The 19256-nt window shown below is 37.5% G+C and overlaps 1 long non-coding RNA gene and 1 pseudogene across 1 annotated transcript; both read left to right on the forward strand.

The window, feature by feature from the left end:
* Nucleotides 1-18584, forward strand: part of LOC122353810 — a 346864-nt pseudogene extending 328280 nt beyond the window's left edge.
* On the forward strand, nucleotides 337-2949 carry LOC122353813. Its single transcript, XR_006252056.1, has 3 exons — nucleotides 337-596; nucleotides 1568-1647; nucleotides 2314-2949. It is a non-coding gene; the product is annotated as an uncharacterized LOC122353813 (long non-coding RNA).
* Nucleotides 18585-19256: the final 672 nt, after the last annotated feature.

Consider the following 19256-nt stretch of genomic DNA (forward strand, 5'->3'; position numbering starts at 1 on the left):
GGACCTTCAGTGGTAAAAAACAGTCTGCAGCTTTGGGGACGTCAGAGCCCATTGCTCTGCATTATCATTACTGCATTTTCTGCCTACCTCTTCTATTTCCCATGCAAATGCGACACCTGCGGAGAGCGGCTGCTGAGAAGCAGGCCGCTGGAATAGATTTCACGGCTCATAATGCATAGCCTGGGAATTCAGGTATTAGAATGTGACGCTGCATGCAAATAGACCGAGCCACGTGATTAATAGAAAAGGCCTGGCGCATTGGCTGCTGCAAGTGTCCCTGACGTGTAAATTTTGATATTTTGAGCAGGCAGACATCCATCATTCTGACCTCGCTCTCCGAGCTTGACGTATCGGTGCACGTCAATCATCGGAGAACAAGTTACCTGCCAGATACGCTAATACCGCGACAGAACGAGACGCTGTTGCTCGAGTTGTTTATTTCGCACAGGTGACTCGCTGAAGCGCGATCTACTGAGACACGCGCCTGCCGTTCTTTTCCGGGCCGATAGATGGCACTGTTGCACTTCCGCTCAGAGGAAACGCCTTCTGCATTCTTAACGCGTCCACGTGTTCACTCATTGTGAATATGAGAATAGGTGCGTATTGGTTTAACACCTTTGCTTTTTTTGAAGGCATCACACTGTGACTTTGTTCCTGAGAGGATGTGTAATATATTTCTCTTGTTGATTACTTGTAATGTTCATAACGGAGATGCAGCTGAACTATTGCGAATATGTACAGTGTACGGCGAGCGAGCGAGCGAGCGAAGCGCCTCAGTTCCTTACTCGCTATGGTCTAACTTCTTCCTTTATTTACCAAATGGAGAAATGCTCTTTAAAACCCACCACTTGTTTTTCCTGATGCTTCAAACTTTTGCAGAATCAGGAAGCATATTAATAGTAGGAGTGTCCATATACTATTAATTTAACTATAAATTATCTTATGATTCTTGAGGTTTCCAGTAGGCTATATATTATATATGTGTGTGTGTGTGTGTGTGTGTGTGTGTGTGTGTGCGTGCGCGTGCGTGTGCGTGTGTTCAGTTTATATCTATATAATCATACACATCTTCCATCTTTTTTAAAATTTATTTCGATTTTTATTTAAATGTATTCTTTAAAAAACGCACCCTTTAGACTTGCATTGCTTCAATTTACTATGTATACTATGTATATGCATGTATATATGTATGTATGTATATGTATATGCATGTATATATGTATGTATGTATGTATATGTATATATGGGTGTATGTAATTAACACTAGCTTCTCTATTCATATAATTAAAAATAACTAAAAACTCTCTCTATTCTCTACTCTAAGCCTCCCATATTATTTTTCTATGCTATTTGTTTTATTTGAAAAATTTCTTGCTATATGTACTACATTAAGCTGAGACTTGCGTATCATTGCTTTTTGGATAAAAGCATCTCTGCTATGTCTAAATATCTTTATGTTTTATATTTTCAGGTAGCCTACTGTGATTAAGATCATTTTATTGTATGAGTAATAGTTATTTTGTTTTAAATCATTTTTTTTTTAAAATCATTTTTGTTCATCCTGCAGTCCGTTTTAGAAAAGCTTGCTGAGGCCCCCTAATGGGGCCCCGGGCCCTGGCCTCCTGTTTGAGATCCTTTGATCTAAAGGTAACTGATTTATATGCCACTCAGGTTTTCTAATATGAGAATATGATGTCTGAAAGACCATCAGTGTTAGAGAAACACAAAACTCATCTCCGTAACAGATTGCCTTGTCGTAACATGTCCAAAGTGAGTCAATGGGAGATAGATAGATTCATTCCAATGGGCAATTTATTCTCTCCCGGCTACATATTAAAGTCGAGCCTCGGCGTCCATTGTTGGGCATAAGGGATTAAGACTTTCACCGCAGCACTAATGCAGAGAGAGAACGAGATTAGGAAAAGTTATTCAAAAATTATCCGCAGATATTTGTTGAAGGACCATCAACATGCCTGGCGCAGTCCCTACGGTGCAGTTTAGCAGACATATTTATTTCAGTCTTTGTGCCGCTGCCATTAAATTTGCAATGTTTGCACGCTCATTCTCTCCCCAGGTCAGAGCCTTTGCCACACAAAGACCCATCATTAGTATTCCTTATACGACTTTGCACCAGACAGCCAGCTCTGCTTATAAAAAGCTCCTCTTCTATCACAGAGAGACACCCCCCATACACAAAGTGATGGGCTTATTTAAGCATGAGATATAGGTGTATAAATGGAAAGAGAAAGCCGAAAACCTTTATCCAACAACACAAAACCTATCCTGACTAAATCTGTTCCATTTTTTGTTTAGCTCGGATTCAAATGGAATATGTAAAGGGAGTCAGAACATCAAAAGATGGATTTTCGTGCACGCTTTAGCACATATGCATACGGCTGCACGCCTGCTCATAAATACAGAACACCGGCCCCTGCTAACAGTTGTCAGGTTGTCAGGACGAAATGACCTTTACCTAAATGACTGCACGTCTCTTCACACCACATTGAGTGGCTCTGCATTGGTAGACTGGCCTCTGTTGGACATCGTCACGTTCCTGATGAAATGCAGTGAATCTGAAGGAAATTAAAGGAACGGTTCATCCAAAAGGGATGATTTGCTGGAGCTTCACTCACCCTCAGGCCATCCAAGAATTAGATGGGAACGGAAAAGATAATCTGCAGTGAATGCGTTCTGTCAGAGTCCAAACAGCTGATAAAAATATCACAATAATCCACACGACTGAGGAGTTTCATGGATTACAGACTTTGTGATTTTACCTGAAGAATGGTTCAAAATCGAAATGCCTTAATGAGTCATTACTTTTTACAAACACGCCGGTTTTTACTTTGCAAGAAGTTGATTAATGGGCTGGAGTTTGTATGGATTATTGCGTTAGCTGTTTGGCCTCTTATTCTGACGGCACCCATTCACTTCAGAAGATCCTTCGTGAGCACCTTGTTCAGTTTTTCCAAATCTGTAAGGGAAAGAAAAATTCTGTAAATGCTCATAGCATAATCTCATACAGTTAATATTTTCCAGATGTTCCCCAGGCAAACATATCTGTTTATGAAATGTATGAATATGTATCTGAGGATATAAAATGTTCTAGACGTTAATTCTCCAGTAAGAACAAACAGGGCTTAATTTATTTCTTCTTCTTTTTTTAAATCACATAGCGCTAAATGATATTTACATTGTTACACTGAGAGACAGCATCCATGTCAGAATCACAAACCCAGTTCAGCTCCACTAGATTCCAGTCAATTCAGCTCAGTTCGCATTAACTCCAGCGAACTCAGCTCAGTAGTGTTCGATCAGCTCAATTCCGTGCAGCCTGACTACAGTTTACTGAGCTCAATTGCTTTCAGCCCAAATAAACTCAATTTCTGCCTAACGCAAAATGCTTTAATAAGCATTATCTCCGAAACTGCTATGATTCATTGCTTTAAATATCCAATAACACGACACAGCGCCTGTGCAGCATAATCTAAGATATTACCATGTTAATCAGGATATCAATATCACTATAAAATTACAATATAGAAGCTATTTAGGTCCACTTACATTAGAATTTTCATTGCATATATATTCTTAGAAACCTTTTTCTCCTTTTACCCTAGGACATCCATTTCATAACAAAATACATTATAGGAGCCTCATTTAGTTCCTCTTATATTTTCTTTACGCTGCATTTTTTTAAGATGGCACCTTCTTATTAAAATGAGATCATGCAGGACTGGATTTCAAAACTTTTACTCTAGTAAATGTTTCTGGTTTTGTCACAATGGGAAAATGTATCCTATAATTAATTAAATATATAAACACTAAAATTAAATAATAATAATCATTTTCTAATTGCTACATGCAAAACTACTGCTAGAGAACTTGTAACTGGATTTTTATGTGTGACAACTTGCCCCGGTTTCCCCTATATTGTATGCGTAAGAGTGCAGCAACTGTTGCATGTGAAAATGAATCGTTTTTTTTCCATTAACGTTACGCATTACCCATAATTCACACTTGACCATTTCACAAAATTAGCTGAAACTGTGGAGAAATGCCACATTTGTCTTTGTACAATAGACGTGCTAAGTTATTGTTGAATAAAGTATTGCATTTCTTCTTATGACAGAGACACACTGTTGCAAGGGCAGTAAAGCTACTGTGCCCTTGTTAAAGGAATGGACGCCTGAGGCTGGTTCAGATGCATCTATATCCAGGGTGTGATCTTAAGCTGGAACATTTTCATCTGACCCGGGATCAGTCCAGCCCTCTGGAAACACAGCCAGGGAATCAATCACATAGTAATGCCGACCACCCTCTCCCTCAGAGCTTTCTAACAAACACAGCCCTCATTCCCCCTCCATGCTCTCTGGGTCAGAGTTTGTCTATGAATTTTTCTGTCTTGCTCTCCCAAGGGCAGCTGGACACTTCGAGCCGCTCGCTGAGACTGTGCTGTGACCATGATGTGTTTTGGTCAAGATAATAAGGACACTTGTGTCATATTTATGAGGTTAGCTGTGGCGCTTTCAGCAAACTTTTTTTTTTAATTTAGTGTACCATATGTAAGAAATGACTTGAACCGATGTATCACACAGTGGTCATAAGAAAGCTGTAGTTTAGGGTCGTTATCAGGAGACTCCAGGAACTTGTTACTGTGTCCAGGTATTCCCACTAAGATAGTGCCCCTTTGGTGTTTGCTGGGTCATGAAAATTGGTCAGCAATGCGGGGGTTTTGAAACTGGGGGTCACTGGGAGTTAGTGGAAAATAACTTTAAAATAGAGAAAAAAATATATCATAAACACCTTGTGTTTTTAATTCATGTAGTTATATGTAAAACTATATATGTAAATATTTTCTAAATATATACTGCATGTGTGTGTCTATATGTACATAATAAATATACACAGTACACACACACACACACACACACACACACATATATATATATATATATATATATATATATATATATATATATATATATATATATATATATATATATATATATATGCAGTTGTGTGTATTTATATTAATATGCACAGTACACAAAAACTTGAAATGATATATGTATAAATAGTTTTGAATAGTTTAAAAAGGTATTCTACATACAAAAGAGAAAAAAATGCCCTCAGTGTTGTTTTGAAGCTGTGTTATAATGTTCATGTTGAAATAAAAACAAATAATGTCCATTGCAGCCAAAGCTGGAGTTGCTTTAGTGCTTATACTGAGCTAAATTGGGTGAAGGAAAGGTAAATCCAGACATGTGAATTATGAAAGGTATTGCTTTCGGTAGGATAATCAAATGAAGCAGCATATGAGAGATGCTCTATTGGATTGACTGGCATAACGACACTGTACGGCTCGAAGATCAAGTACTAAAGTTGCATTTTCTGTCTCCAGTCCTGAACTCAAGGACTATGTGATTGCCTCTGTGTGATACATTACATTGACATGATTGCTGAATATTCTCCTGAGGAACAGGATAAAAAATGAAAAAAGGCCAAAGAAGTTTCTGCTGGGACCTCAGAATTCATGGCATGCAATTGGATTTGCTGAAGGATCTTTCCGTGTGGCTGCAGCGATATTGATGACAGCCAGAGCTTTCACACACGGTCGCTCACCGCTCGTGCTGAGGGACTTTCTCTAATCCGATTCTGCTATTAGAGCAGGAGACCTCTCAGCCGGGGGTCCGTCGCTCTCTCCCTCGCTCTCTGTTCTCAGACCTAAGCAGCCGAACTGAGCTTCAGTGGGCTTACTGCTGTTGAGAGGACAGACTGAACAGAGGAAGAGAGAGAGGCAATTAGAAGGATGCTAAAAAAAGCATGATTGTACAAAACTGGACCCATCAGTTTGACAGGTAGGACAAATGAGTTCCCTTAAAGCACATTCCACGGTGCCTTATTTATTTGCATTAATAACCTGAAGGACAGATGCAGCGTGGCCGGTAAACCTAATGAAGTGTTACCTTAGAGAATGAGAGACAGAAACTGAAAAACTATTATTATTACAAATGAATGGATACATATATATATATATATATATATATATATATATATATATATATATATATATATATATTCACATAAATATTAATAAATACATAAATATTCACATGTGTGTATATATATATATATATATATATATATATATATATATATATATATGTATATATAGACATAATATAGAATTTTTTTACAAAAATATACTGTATGTGTGAGTGAATTTATATATACATAATAAATATACACAAAGCACATGCACATTATACAAACAAAAAGTTTTAATTTGGATGTGATTAACCGTTTAACAGCACTAATCATATCTTTATGTATACTTTAGCAAAAGGACCAATTGTCACTATTTCATACATCATCATTTAAGAAAGCCTGGCGGCTTAATCGACAAGTTCCTCTGTCGTTTTAGAAAGCCCCTGTAACACACCATCCTCTCATCATTCAGCATTCCTCTGCAAACAAATTGAGAAATAATTGTTCAGTCATTTGAATAAGTGGCTCCCTGGCATGTATGATAACCATTGTTAAGACACACAGAGCTCCATTCCTGTTCCGGGAGGAAGATTGTTCTCTCTGTGAGATGTAGCCACGAGTGATGGACATGCTACTCGCAGATGCTCGCATATTCATTCCACGTATGGGGGGTAGAGAGGCACTTTTTAAACATGAGGCGGGAAGCCCGGGCAGGTATTTACAGCTGCCTCCCATCGCGTTCGTATTTGCCTCATCACGGGTGGTGAAGGAAGATGCGGGAGCCTGAACGGTTTCTCTGAGCATCTGCAGATGCTCTAACACGGGTCCCCGGAGGCATATAATAACCTATTACCTCCATCTCTGACTAAAACACACATTTAAACTACAATTACACCCCCTGCTTTCTCTCCCTCTTGCTTTTCATTTCATTCCCCTACAGCGTCTCTCTGCAATTCAGTGCTGCTTCTGTGTTCTCCCTCCCTCTCTTTTTCTCTCTGTCGCTTTCCCTCTCTTCCTCTCTTTCATCAGACGGTGAAAGGAGTGAGATCGTCTCACAGCCTGAGAGGTGTTTGGTGGGTCAATTTATTACCTAGTGCAATTGCAGCACACATTTCCTCCGCCTTACATGTAAAGAGGTTTAGTCAAACAGAAAACAAGCCTTTTTAACTGTAATTTCTGCACTTTTCTGTTTTCTGATTCAGTATTTCATGTTATTTATATTTAATTTATCACCAAGTTCCTCTAGAATACTTGCTGTCAACCATGGCGGTGTGTCAGATTGCTCATCTTTAAGGAGAACTTTATTCTTGTCTTTTGTATTATGGTGTGGATGCACTCTCTCATTTCATACAAACATAATCCTGCATCTCGGTTACTTAAAATCCCTTTAAAGGACTTTAATATTAATATTAGCATTGCTAACTGTTGCAGTCTAATATAGTAAATGAAGACTTAACCACACTTGCTTGACGCTGAGGTACAAAACTCATTGTTTTGTTTTTTAATTTATGCTTCTATATATATATATATATATATATATATATATATATATATATATATATATATATATATATATATATATATATATATATATAGAATGCACAGTCACGTTTACCTGTTTTAAAGAAAATCTTAATGCCACTCAATGGACAATTCACTTTGAAACTGCTGAGAAAAGTGCAAGAAGCAATGTATTATTTTTTATGCAAAAATGTTGCAACATGCCATATTATGTAGAATACAATGACAATTCTACCTGGTCTCACGGCATAAATGTACACTTTTAGCGATACACAAAATGCGTACCAATAAGTACATATCACTGCACTTTCCTAAAGAAATGAACACTGGAGGCAGTAAAACTCCTCTTATTCATTTTTTCACACAAATTTATAAAGTTTTGATTAATAAAGCATAATTTTTGCACATTTTCATGAAGAATATCATGTCATGACTACATAGCAATATTAATATGCTGCGATATTTGAAAAACTGATGCTTTTGAACGTTAGCGCAGATCCAGCTTCACATCTTTAGGTTTTCATACACGGTTTGTTCAGTATAGCTCACGTGAGTAATGGAGATATACTTGAGAGGCGAGGAGCTCTGGGTCGAATGATGTGTAACTATGATTCGACAAAACGGTTCAAATCTGTGTAAAGAAAGATGAAATCAGACGGTTGCATCAAAAATGCATTTTTTTTATATCAGTTTTGCATTTGTTAATACTATCTGGTAGGTTTAGGGTTGGATTTGGTGTAGGGCATATTTCCAACATGACAGAGCGTTCACTTTTAGCAACAGTCCATGGATATATTTCAATTCTGAACTGCTTCAGTACGTATCAAGGTAATATAAATGTATTGAAGCCGTGTTTTAGCATCACTCAATGGACATCCCTTCAGGGCGATACAGGAACTATGTGCTCCTGATGACATCATACCTAATCTTAACGATGCCATAAATTGCTTTGCGATGCACTCCTGTTCAAACAAGGCCATATTTGTTGTTACCGGTGTTCATTTCCTGGCAGGCGTGAATGCATATCTTGAAAAATGTGACTGGCTAACAAAGCAAATGTCTTTACTGTCAAAAGCTGAAATGGAAATGCTATAAATGCCTCAAGCAATTCCAGATAAAAAGTACAGCAGCTTATCAAGCAGGAGTGCTATATTGGACAAGACAGACTTTCCTGATGAAATGCTACAAGGTTAAAACCTTATAGCGTGATTGTTGCTTTCCGCAGTCCTGAGCATATTTTCTGAATTTCGCAAGGAATACAGCTTCTCAAGTTTGACCTGTTCGCATTTCGAATTAGCAAATCCGCTTTGCTCTGATGTTAGTACAAAGTGTGCAGTCCCAGGGATATATGATGATATGGTGCGCTGATATCAGGAAATCTGGCACTATATATAAAGGTAGCAGGCTATAGGAATGTAAACATAAGCAAAAGATATTATACAGCCAAGGCAACAGAAAGCCTTTCATTTCAGTGCAATTTCATGGCCTTTCTAGTTGTTGTGGAGGAAAGGAATTGGAAAAATATGAAATCGATTGCCAGGTTTGCAGTTACACCTTATTGGACCACCTTTTTGTGCGGTGTTAGAAAGTGTCAAAATAGATCTCTAGCCTGTGCTAGACTGACAGGAAGAAAAGAACGCGGTTCAAGCTGGACCAAAACATGTGCCTTTATCCTCTGTCGTGAGATAAGAGTACACGGAGCCAAGAATCAGGAAGCACGAGAACAGGAGTGTTGTAATGGATGACTTCAGCAGAATTTGTACATCTGAAACAAATATGAATAATGTATATTATTTTAAATAAATTATTCATATTCTGGTTGGTTTTACTAGTGGAGCAGGAACCACTATTGATTTTCAGGAAATAGATTACCTTGAAAAAAACTGCAACGTGTGAGGCAACATGTCTGTAAATTACAGAGATCTGTATAATTGAATGCGAAACAATCCTAATGTTTCCTTTGAACCGACTGACAATGACACGACAGTTTATCTAGTGAGAGAGATTTAGAAATAAAGTTGACTAGAAATAAAAATACACCCATCTATTTTTCTAAACGCATGTTATTCATATTTTTGAAAATGATTCATTCATGCATATGATCATCTTTTTTAAAAGCATTTTGTCAAAATGTTATAACTTGATTTTCTGTTCAAATCATTGATGATCTTAAAATTCAGCCCTGCCTATATCCAGTTAGTTACAGTGGACAGAATCAAGTCCTCATTCTTCCTATTTCATTAAGATATTTATCACAATATGGAAGATATTATCTGTTGCTACTTCAGTTTTAGTTATCATTTTCCAAATCTTTTGGGTATAGAACATATACGACATTTCACTGCAGAGTAAGTAAAAAAAAGATTATTTTTAGTTAATATGTAATGTTTTCGTAAATTGTGGTAATTTATTTTGTTAATTACAGTATTATAGAAATGTTATTATTAACTGATGGCAATAGGAATTTTAAAAATCTCAAAATAGAACAAAAGGATGCATTGTGTCAAATGTACATTTACATTAAAATGTGGTTAATTATTAAAACAATCCCAGATTGGAGTTTACAAGAGTTAAAAAAAAAAGAAAATTTCAAATTCAAATCAAATTTAAAAATGTATATTTTATTTGTTCAACTACATGTAACCATCAGCATAAGAGTTATTATTTTATTTTATATTAAAGTTTTTAAATATTAACCTATCCACACTTGTCTGAAGCTACACTCTGGCATTACATATATAATGTATATTATATATAAATATTTTTAATATATAAATGTAACAAATTTTTGTTTAATTTTTATAATGTACGCAGTGAACAAAAACCTTTATTGTGGATGTGATTTATCACTCGACGGCACTACTCCTAACGTTTCTTTAAATTCAGAGAGCTTTTCCTGGCCATTGTGGCATTGTGTTTGCTCACTGGGGGTCTGAGCCTCAAATTATGTAAAGCTGCTTTACAACAATTACTATTGTTAAAAGTACTACACAAATAAATCTTAAGCAGAATGAAAAGAAAAGAAAGAGTGGGAGCTGTGTTCTCTCTCTTTTTAACCAAGATGGTTTTTACCTTTAAGCTTTAAGCTGCTGAAGTGGTAGCACTTGATGTATGTAGAGCTTCAGCTAGAACAGAAGATAAAGAAAAATGTGGAAAAAATATTTTTTTAAAAAAAATCAGGGCAGTAACCACCATACACATAAAAGCAACACGTCCAAACCAGTATGCAGAGATCATTTTAATTCAAGCCATTCCTAAACCTGTATATTTAGCCTCTCTAATCTTGAATATGTGTTTACATTCTAGCTGCATTAACTGCATACATTTAACTTCCCAACTCCTGCGTTATCTTCTTATATATACATATATATATATATATATATATATATATATATATATATATATATATATATATATATATATATATATATATATATATATTCAGTTATTCACATCACAAAGCACGGACATTCCTGATGGAATACAAACTCCTTGATATTGCTTTGAACTATTTTGCAAAAACAGACGGCCTCGAAGTCCATTGGCCGTCGCGGGCGTTCGGCGACGCTGATTCGCTGAGGCCTGTTTCCGGGCTCCATTCCATTAGTGACGTTTTCCCCAGTCGCCGTGCGACAGATTGGGAGAATGGCTGCCAGTGGAGGTTAGATCTTCTCTTCAAATTGCAAACTTATTTCTAAAAGTTTTCTAGTGTGTTCACGCGTTATTCGTTTCTGGTATTATTTAGGTTTGACGGAACGACGTAGATTTAGACGGTTTGTTCGAATATGCGGCGAGCTCCGGTGGTTGTTTGGATATAGGCAGAAAAGTACGGAGGGGTAACGGCTAGCGAGACTAGCTCGGCGAGTGACTGTGTAAACACTCGCTTATTTGCTCGCTAGTTTACGGTGCAATTAATTCAACAGCGTTATCCCTCGTGTAACTCTGAACTTTCGTCATATTTATTGCGTTGTCACGGATTATTTAGTACTACGAAAGGGCTCTAGTCTGGACTTGAATGGCTCTAGACCGGACTAGCCTGATGTTGTGCTAACCGGTAAAACAGCACCTGGATTAGCACAGCTAATAAGTTAAGCACCGAAACTCGCTTGCTCGTAGTAAATAAACACATTTCTTCGATAGGGTTATCAGAAGAGTGTTTTGTAATGTATGAGGTTGTCAAAAGTAATACTAGTTTTTCAGACCATATTGCTTATTTTCCTGCTCTTAATTAGTTTCACAGTAATGCCATGTGGGGGCTGTGGTTGGTTAGTTTGTTAGTAGATGTTTTGTCTGAACTTTTTGGTTCTGAACAGCTCTGAAATAGCAGTAAATAAACTTTGATTTCACAGGGTTTGAGATATGTTGAATGATTTTTTTTTGCATTGGAACTCAATGCAATGTAATCAAGAGCTAATAAAATGTAATAAGGGAGCTGAGCGTCAGTTTAAAAGCTGACTGCAAAAGAGTCACACTTGTATTTTATCGTCTTTATTGTCACTGTAAAACCTGAAATCATGTACGCTGTTTAACTCTTCTGTCTTGTAGACGTAGGAAAGCTGTTACAAGTACAGAATGGGACTCCAGCAAGCACAAGCTACAACGGGGTAGATGCCCTGCATGCCTGTAACATCCTACAGCAGCTTAAAGCCTTGTGCGACGTGAGCTCAGCTGACTGACATTGTCGTGAAGTGGACCATGGCAGGGCGTTCTCTTGTCACAGAAATGTCCTCGCTGCCATCAGCCCTTACTTCAGGTTGCTCCTCCACACATCAGTGCTTTAAACCATTAAGTATAATCCATTTTCGTAACATATGTTGAGGGACTGTGAAGAGATGGAAGCTAAGATTGAAACAGACCCTTAATTTACTGAAAACAATGACAGAGATTTAACTGTTAAATGAATATACATAGATATGATGGCTTTAGACAGTCAGACATTTCAATTTAGCCAAAACCCTAAAGGCAGTAACCCTATAAAAATGTTTACAGTAAGTATACAGGCAATAAACATTAACATATGTACTCTTTCAAAAATATAGCCAAATGACAATATGATTAAATCATTGTAGACATTGTTTTTGTTAATGAGAACCTGTTAAAGGGATAGTTTACCCAAAAAAGTAATTCTGTCATTGATCACGCACCCTCATGTTTTTCTAATCCTTTAAGTTCTCCGTTCATCTTCGGAATACAAATTAAGATGTTTTTGATTAATTATTAGCTCTGTCTGACCCTCCTATAGACAGCAATGTAAAAACCCCAATCAACACCTAGAAATTTAGCAAGGACATCTGTAAGATAATCCATGTGAAATCAGGAGTTCAACTGGAATTTTACAAAGCTGCTAGAAAACTTTTTATGTGAGGAAAAAAAAGATTTTATTCAGCAGTTTGTCTCCTACATCACCCTGGCGCCATTTTTGAACAGTATCCACTTAATGTAAACAAAGTAATGGCGTAGCTTTGTAAACTTGTGGTTGAGAGGATCAGAGAGCTCTTATAATTCATCAAAAGTATATTAATTTGTGTTTTGAAGATGAACGCTATGGGTCCTATTGGTTTGGAACGACATGAGGATAAGTAATTAATGAATTGTTTTCGAATGAACTAACCCTTTAAATCTGGGATGATATGCAAAATAAAGTACTGACACATCAGAAAGACATTTTCACAGTTTAAGCTTTTTAACTCATGGAGCTTTTTTCTGGTTTGCATCTGTATTAACTAATTGATCATTTTGGTTTTAAAAGCTTCAGTTGTGTTGACTGAAACGGGAACACTCCTTCAACAAATAACACATTAAATAAAAAAAATTATAAAAAAAAAAGCTTTGGAGCGCTAAAGTGTTGTCACACATTGTAATACCACAGTAACTAAACGCATGTTGTCAAAAAGTCTTAGCCGCTGCCTTTTTCTGGTAAAATTCAGAAATCCTGTCAACAACACCTTTGTTTTGTTCACATGGTAATGGTGTTTGTTTTATCTTTTGTCAGATCCATGTTCACAAGTGGCCTTACAGAGAGCAGTCAGCGGAGGTGCGGATTGTTGGTGTGGAGTCTGAATCCATGCATTTGGTTCTGGACTACGCTTACACCTCTCGTGTCACTCTCACTGAGTCTAACGTGCAGGCACTGTTCACCGCTGCCAGCATCTTCCAGATCCCAGCCCTCCAAGACCAATGTGCCCAGTTCATGATCAGCCGTTTGGACCCTCAGAACTGCATCGGGTCTTCATGTTCGCAGATGCTTACGGCCACCAGGAGTTGCGGGAGCGCTCGCAGGATTACATCCGCAAGAAGTTCCTGTGCGTGATGGGAGAGCAGGAGTTCCTTCATCTGACCAAAGAACAGCTGGTCAGCATTCTCAACAGTGACGATCTTAACGTGGAAAAGAGGAGCATGTGTACGAAAGCATCGTGCACTGGTTGGAGTATGACTGCTCACGTCGGGAGGCAGATTTACCTGAGGTTTTGCCAAATGCATCCGCTTGCCCCTGCTGGACGAGGCCTTTCTGAGCCGTATACCCCAAGCCTTCGCCCTGGCCTTGTCCAGGGATCCCTCGGATAAGGGTCGGCTCAATGGCACCAATGGCTGCCCGCAACGGCTGGGTATGACTGCTTCCGAGATGGTCATCTGCTTCGACGCGGCTCACAAGCACTCAGGGAAGAAGCAGACCGTGCCTTGCCTGGACATTGTTGCCGGGAAGGTGTACAAGCTTTGCAAGCCACCCAATGACCTCAGAGAGGTTGGCATTTTGGTCTCGTCAGAGAACGACATCTTCATCGCTGGAGGCTATCGGCCGAGCAATAGTGAGGTGTGCATCGACCATCGCGCAGAAAGTGACTTCTGGCAGTACGAGCATGCTGGCAACAGGTGGCTTCCGCGATCGCCCATGCTACGGGCGCGCATCGGCTGCAGGCTAGTGCACTGCTACGGGAAGCTCTACGCTTTGGGCGGACGAGTGTATGAAGGGGACGGACGAAATGCTTTGAAATCTGTGGAGTGCTATGATGCCAGAGACAACTGCTGGACAGCGGTCAGTCCCATGCCAGTGGCCATGGAGTTCCACAGCACAGTAGAGTATAAGGATCGCATCTATGTGCTGCAAGGTGAGTGGGGTTATTGCAGAGTCGCCTGGAATCAGGGTCATCAAAGTGTGCAAACACATACATCCTTATAATTCATTGACCTGTCATATCTTTTAGCTCTGCATAGATAATAAGGTCAGGTGGGTTAACCTCTCTCAGCAAAATCAAAAGTAACACAAAAGAGAGCACAAAAGAGCTAGACTTGCACTTAATATTGGGCATGGACAGAAATTTCAGCTGCTGCAAATTTCCAACAGACTTTGTCTAAATAATATATTAGTGCTGTCAAAGGATTTATCACATCCAAAATAAGTAATATCCAAAATAAATAATTTGTGTGTGCACTGTAAAAAACAAAAAACAAAACAATAGTTGTTTCAACATTAACATTAAGTAAAATGTTAGGCAGTAGGGTACAGTTATTTCAAGTTGAAACAACTATTTTATTTATTTTTTACAGTGAATATAAATTATGTAAAAAAAACTTATTTTGGATGCGATTAATAGAATATATTTCTGTATGTGTATATTTTTGTATATGTAGATGCATATGCATACAGTATATATTTAGAAAATATTTACACTTTTATAATCTTATTTTATATAATGTATAATAAATAAATATGAAGACATACATGTATAAGTACACAGTGCATACAATATATTATGTGAAGGAAAACTTATTTTGGATGCAAATAATTGCTTGATAGTACTTAATTGTTTAAATACTTAAAGTAACTTATATGAATTTATATTTACTGTTAAAGCAGCAGCTCTATTTTTGTTTAAAGCACTGAATCTGGAAATAAAATTAATATAAAGACTTTTATGAATAAAACTAAATGGTTTAATAAACTAAAAAAAATTACAAAAACACATATGACATAAGATTAAAGATTAAATATTAAAATGAAAGCAAAAATAAAACAAAGTCGTACATTTTGTTTTTGATAAGAGCTACGGAATGTAGCTAATTTGCAGTATTATATTAATATTTAGTGATTTTGGCCATGACATTTATCATTTTCTTTTGTTTTATGCCAGGAGAATACTTTTTCTGTTTTGACCCTCGCAAAGATTACTGGGGGCATTTACCATCCATGAACGTTCCCCGCACCCAAGGATTGGCCGCCCTGTACAAAAACTGCATCTACTACATAGCAGGCATCTGCAGGAACCACCAGCGCACGTTTACTGTGGAGGTGTACGATATCGAGCAGAACACCTGGTGCCGTAAGAGAGACCTCCCCTTCGATCAAGCGACCAGCCCCTACATCAAGGTGCTTTTGCTTCAGGGCAGATTGCATCTGTTTGTTCGAGCTACACAAGTCATGGTAGAAGAACATGTGTTTCGCACCAGCCGCAAGAATTCTCTCTACCACTACGACGATGAAGCTGACCAATGGACAAAGGTCTACGAGACGCCGGACCGCCTCTGGGACCTCGGCCGCCATTTTGAGTGCGTGGTGGCCAAACTATACCCTCAGTGTCTTCAGAAAGTGCTGTGAGTGTTAAGGATGTGCTGTTTGAGACAGCTGATCAATATTTTTGGAGAAGAGGGATGATGGTACTGCTCAGTACATGGTGCTGTTTGTGTCCCCAACACCAGAACTGCAGGGGAAGTCTTAAAGCGTTAAAGGTTTCAATCAATAAACTCGAGGGTGCTGTTTGAAAAAGTAAAAAAGAAAAACAAACAAAAAAAAAACCGCAGTATTTTATGTTAGACAATTGTGCACACAGCACCCACACAATCGCTTGTTTTACAGTTAGAAAAGTGAATCATAAGTGCAATTATCTATTTTTTTTTCTTGCAGATGTTGAGTCGTTTCTGCTCCATTATATCTAAAGTTTTTGTTGCTGTTTTGGCATGCGTTGTTGGTGAACATGAGCAGTTGATGTCCTAAGGACAAGCAGTATGTCAACAGTTGAGTAAAAAAAAAACAAAAAAAAATAAATAGGTGAAAAAATAAATATGTAAAGCTATAAATATTCATACGGGTATGATGAGCATTTTTGCTCACTGTTAGTGTGAATAATGAGGTTTTTTATTGTCATTTCTTTCAGGTTTTCAGATGAATAAGTTGACTCTGTGTGGTTTGCTTAGAGAATTTTGATTATTAATGGAAAGCAATTTGTTTGCCAAGATGTACACGTACATCTACTTTTTTCTTTTTAAAGTCAACCCATGTGCTAAAACATTGCAGCAGTTTTTAATTTCATTTTGACTCTGCTTTTATGATGTTTCGTTGAGCCCAGCTCCCACATCGAAATCTATATCTTTGCAATTTTCGCATCACCAGCCAGATCTTTAGTGAGGTTACAAGATTTTACTCAGTCTCCATATTGGAGAAGAAAAAAAAAAAGGATACCAGCTTTATGTGTAGCTGAAATCAAAAGTGGGCAATTTGTTGACAGCCAAACACAGCTCAGATCAGGAGAGAACATCGATAGGGTTGGAGAAGAGGTGGCCAAAATGTGGATGCTCACAGTCCACTGTCATTTATTGACTCCTCTGATCTGAAACCTACAGGTGCAGCTTGAAGATAGATGCCTCCAAAATGCCAAAACGTGTTCGAGGGAGTTGTAGCCTGCACCCCGTGGCAGCAATAACGTGTTCTGTCATTGTTCCTTAGATAAAGTGCATTAGAAATATTAAGCGATGATGTTTTCGTAAATAATTCCAGAGAAATGGCCTTTGTTTTGCCATCACAGGTTGGTTAACGTTCAGTGAGATGTTGTTCTCCAGGGATGTTACGGTGCCTGTTCAAGTGAAAAACCCAGGCATCAGTGATGGAGTGAGAAAAGCCACTATAAAGTCTTAAGGTTCAGTTTGCTTCTGCACTAAGGTGCTTTGACTTTAGGAAAGGTCTGTTTCGCAAATAAATCCAGTCCTCCTATATTAACGTAAATGAACACTTTTCTTTCTTTCCTCCCTTCCCTTCATTGTCCCATCTCAAACTACAGAGAAGAATTGTTTTTGGTGCTGCTTTTTTGACAATCTTGTACAGAATATACAGTGATTTTTACAGCCATTTGTCATTGCTTGACACTTCTGAAAGATATCAGTCTTATAAGTTATTGTTTTTTTTTGTTTGTTTTTTTTTCAGCCTCATGTTTATTTAGTCATGCAGGTTCCTCATGTTGCACTACATTATTTCCTCCCTCGAAAGCTTCTCAGAATACAGCGTTCTGTTTTCAGACACAGACTGAGGACGTGGTGAACGGCATCTTTAGACAGGACGGCTGACGCATTCTCATGTCAGGCTCTTTAGCTTCATCTGGGGCTTTGGTGAAGGGAGAGGGACGAGAAATTGCGTTGGCTTTGGTGCAGTTGCCGCACGTTTCACATACTTACGCTCAGTAGCACGAGAACCAGAAATGGACTCTTCTCAGGATTATTGTCGATACACAGTACTGTATTTAAATGGTTTGTTGTACGTGTAATATACTGTACCATATGTTTGCTGTACTTGCACAGGTTTTTTTTTTTTTTTTTTTTTTTTTTTTTTTTTTTAAGAATTTTTGTCCTTTATTTCTAACTTGAAAATGTTTTTTTCCCCTCCATTCAGATGTGTGTGTGTGCGCGTGTGTTTTCTTTCTAATTTTAATTTTAATATTTACTCTTAGGTTTGTTAGTTTATGATTTTGCTCTGGTAAAAATGTGTGAATCACAAAACATGGACATTAACATAATTTTTTTTTTTTTTTTTTTTTTTTTCTAGTGTGTTTCTCATTTCTGTGTGATTGTGTCAGTCTTAAAGTACAAAAGCATTACAGATAATAGTTAATGGCAGTGCTACTTTCCAAAACACCAGTCTGTCTAGATGTTAAATAAAAGCTTGGAAAGAATTTATAAATTCTACTTTTGTGTTGTTGGCTGCTGCAGGTGAATGCCCTACAGCCAGATCTTCCATTTGTCACTGCTTGCAGTTAATTTATCCACAGAAGTTAAAACAGTGTTTTCTTTTACTTTTGCATTACTGCTTTGCGTTTGTTCATTTTTTTATGTATTTGGTTTGCTTGTATGTATGGTGTGAGAGTTTAGTATACATTCATTGATCTCTACTGTGAAATTCACCTTGCACATAATTTGAAAAATAAAACAATAAAAATTAAATGAGTGGTACTTGTATTTTGCAGTGAGTGAAGTTCAAAAATTAAAATGCTTTTTCTTTGTCTTGTAACCTTTTTTTTTTTTTTTTTTGCTCCACCCACAGTGTTCACCTTTTTGTTTTGTTTCACCTGGTACTGTTTTGCTAATCACTTTTTAAAATTGCAAATATTACATGTAACCAATCGACTTGAAAAATGATATGTCATTTTTGTTATTGCATGTCAACTATGATTAATAAGCCACTGATATAAATGAATACCTCATCTCCAACTTCTAGCACTGTTAGAGTTAATATAACAATTGAATATATGGTCATAGGTACTTATTATTTATGGCCCTGCATGTCCTGGCTGTTTTTTGGTGCTACTAGCATATAGTCATTGTATTGCTTCAGCAAACATTAAGTACACTGCACCCTTTAAAATGTTTAATTCATATGTTAAAAGAAGCTTTACTATATTTGCAGTGTTCTATGCAGTTAGTTTTCATTTCATATAAAATCACAAAAAGGGAAAGAAAATACAAACCCAGACTTCATTCGATGC

The sequence above is a fragment of the Puntigrus tetrazona genome, chromosome 11, assembly GCF_018831695.1.
Source record: "Puntigrus tetrazona isolate hp1 chromosome 11, ASM1883169v1, whole genome shotgun sequence".
Taxonomy (NCBI): Eukaryota; Metazoa; Chordata; class Actinopteri; order Cypriniformes; family Cyprinidae; genus Puntigrus; species Puntigrus tetrazona.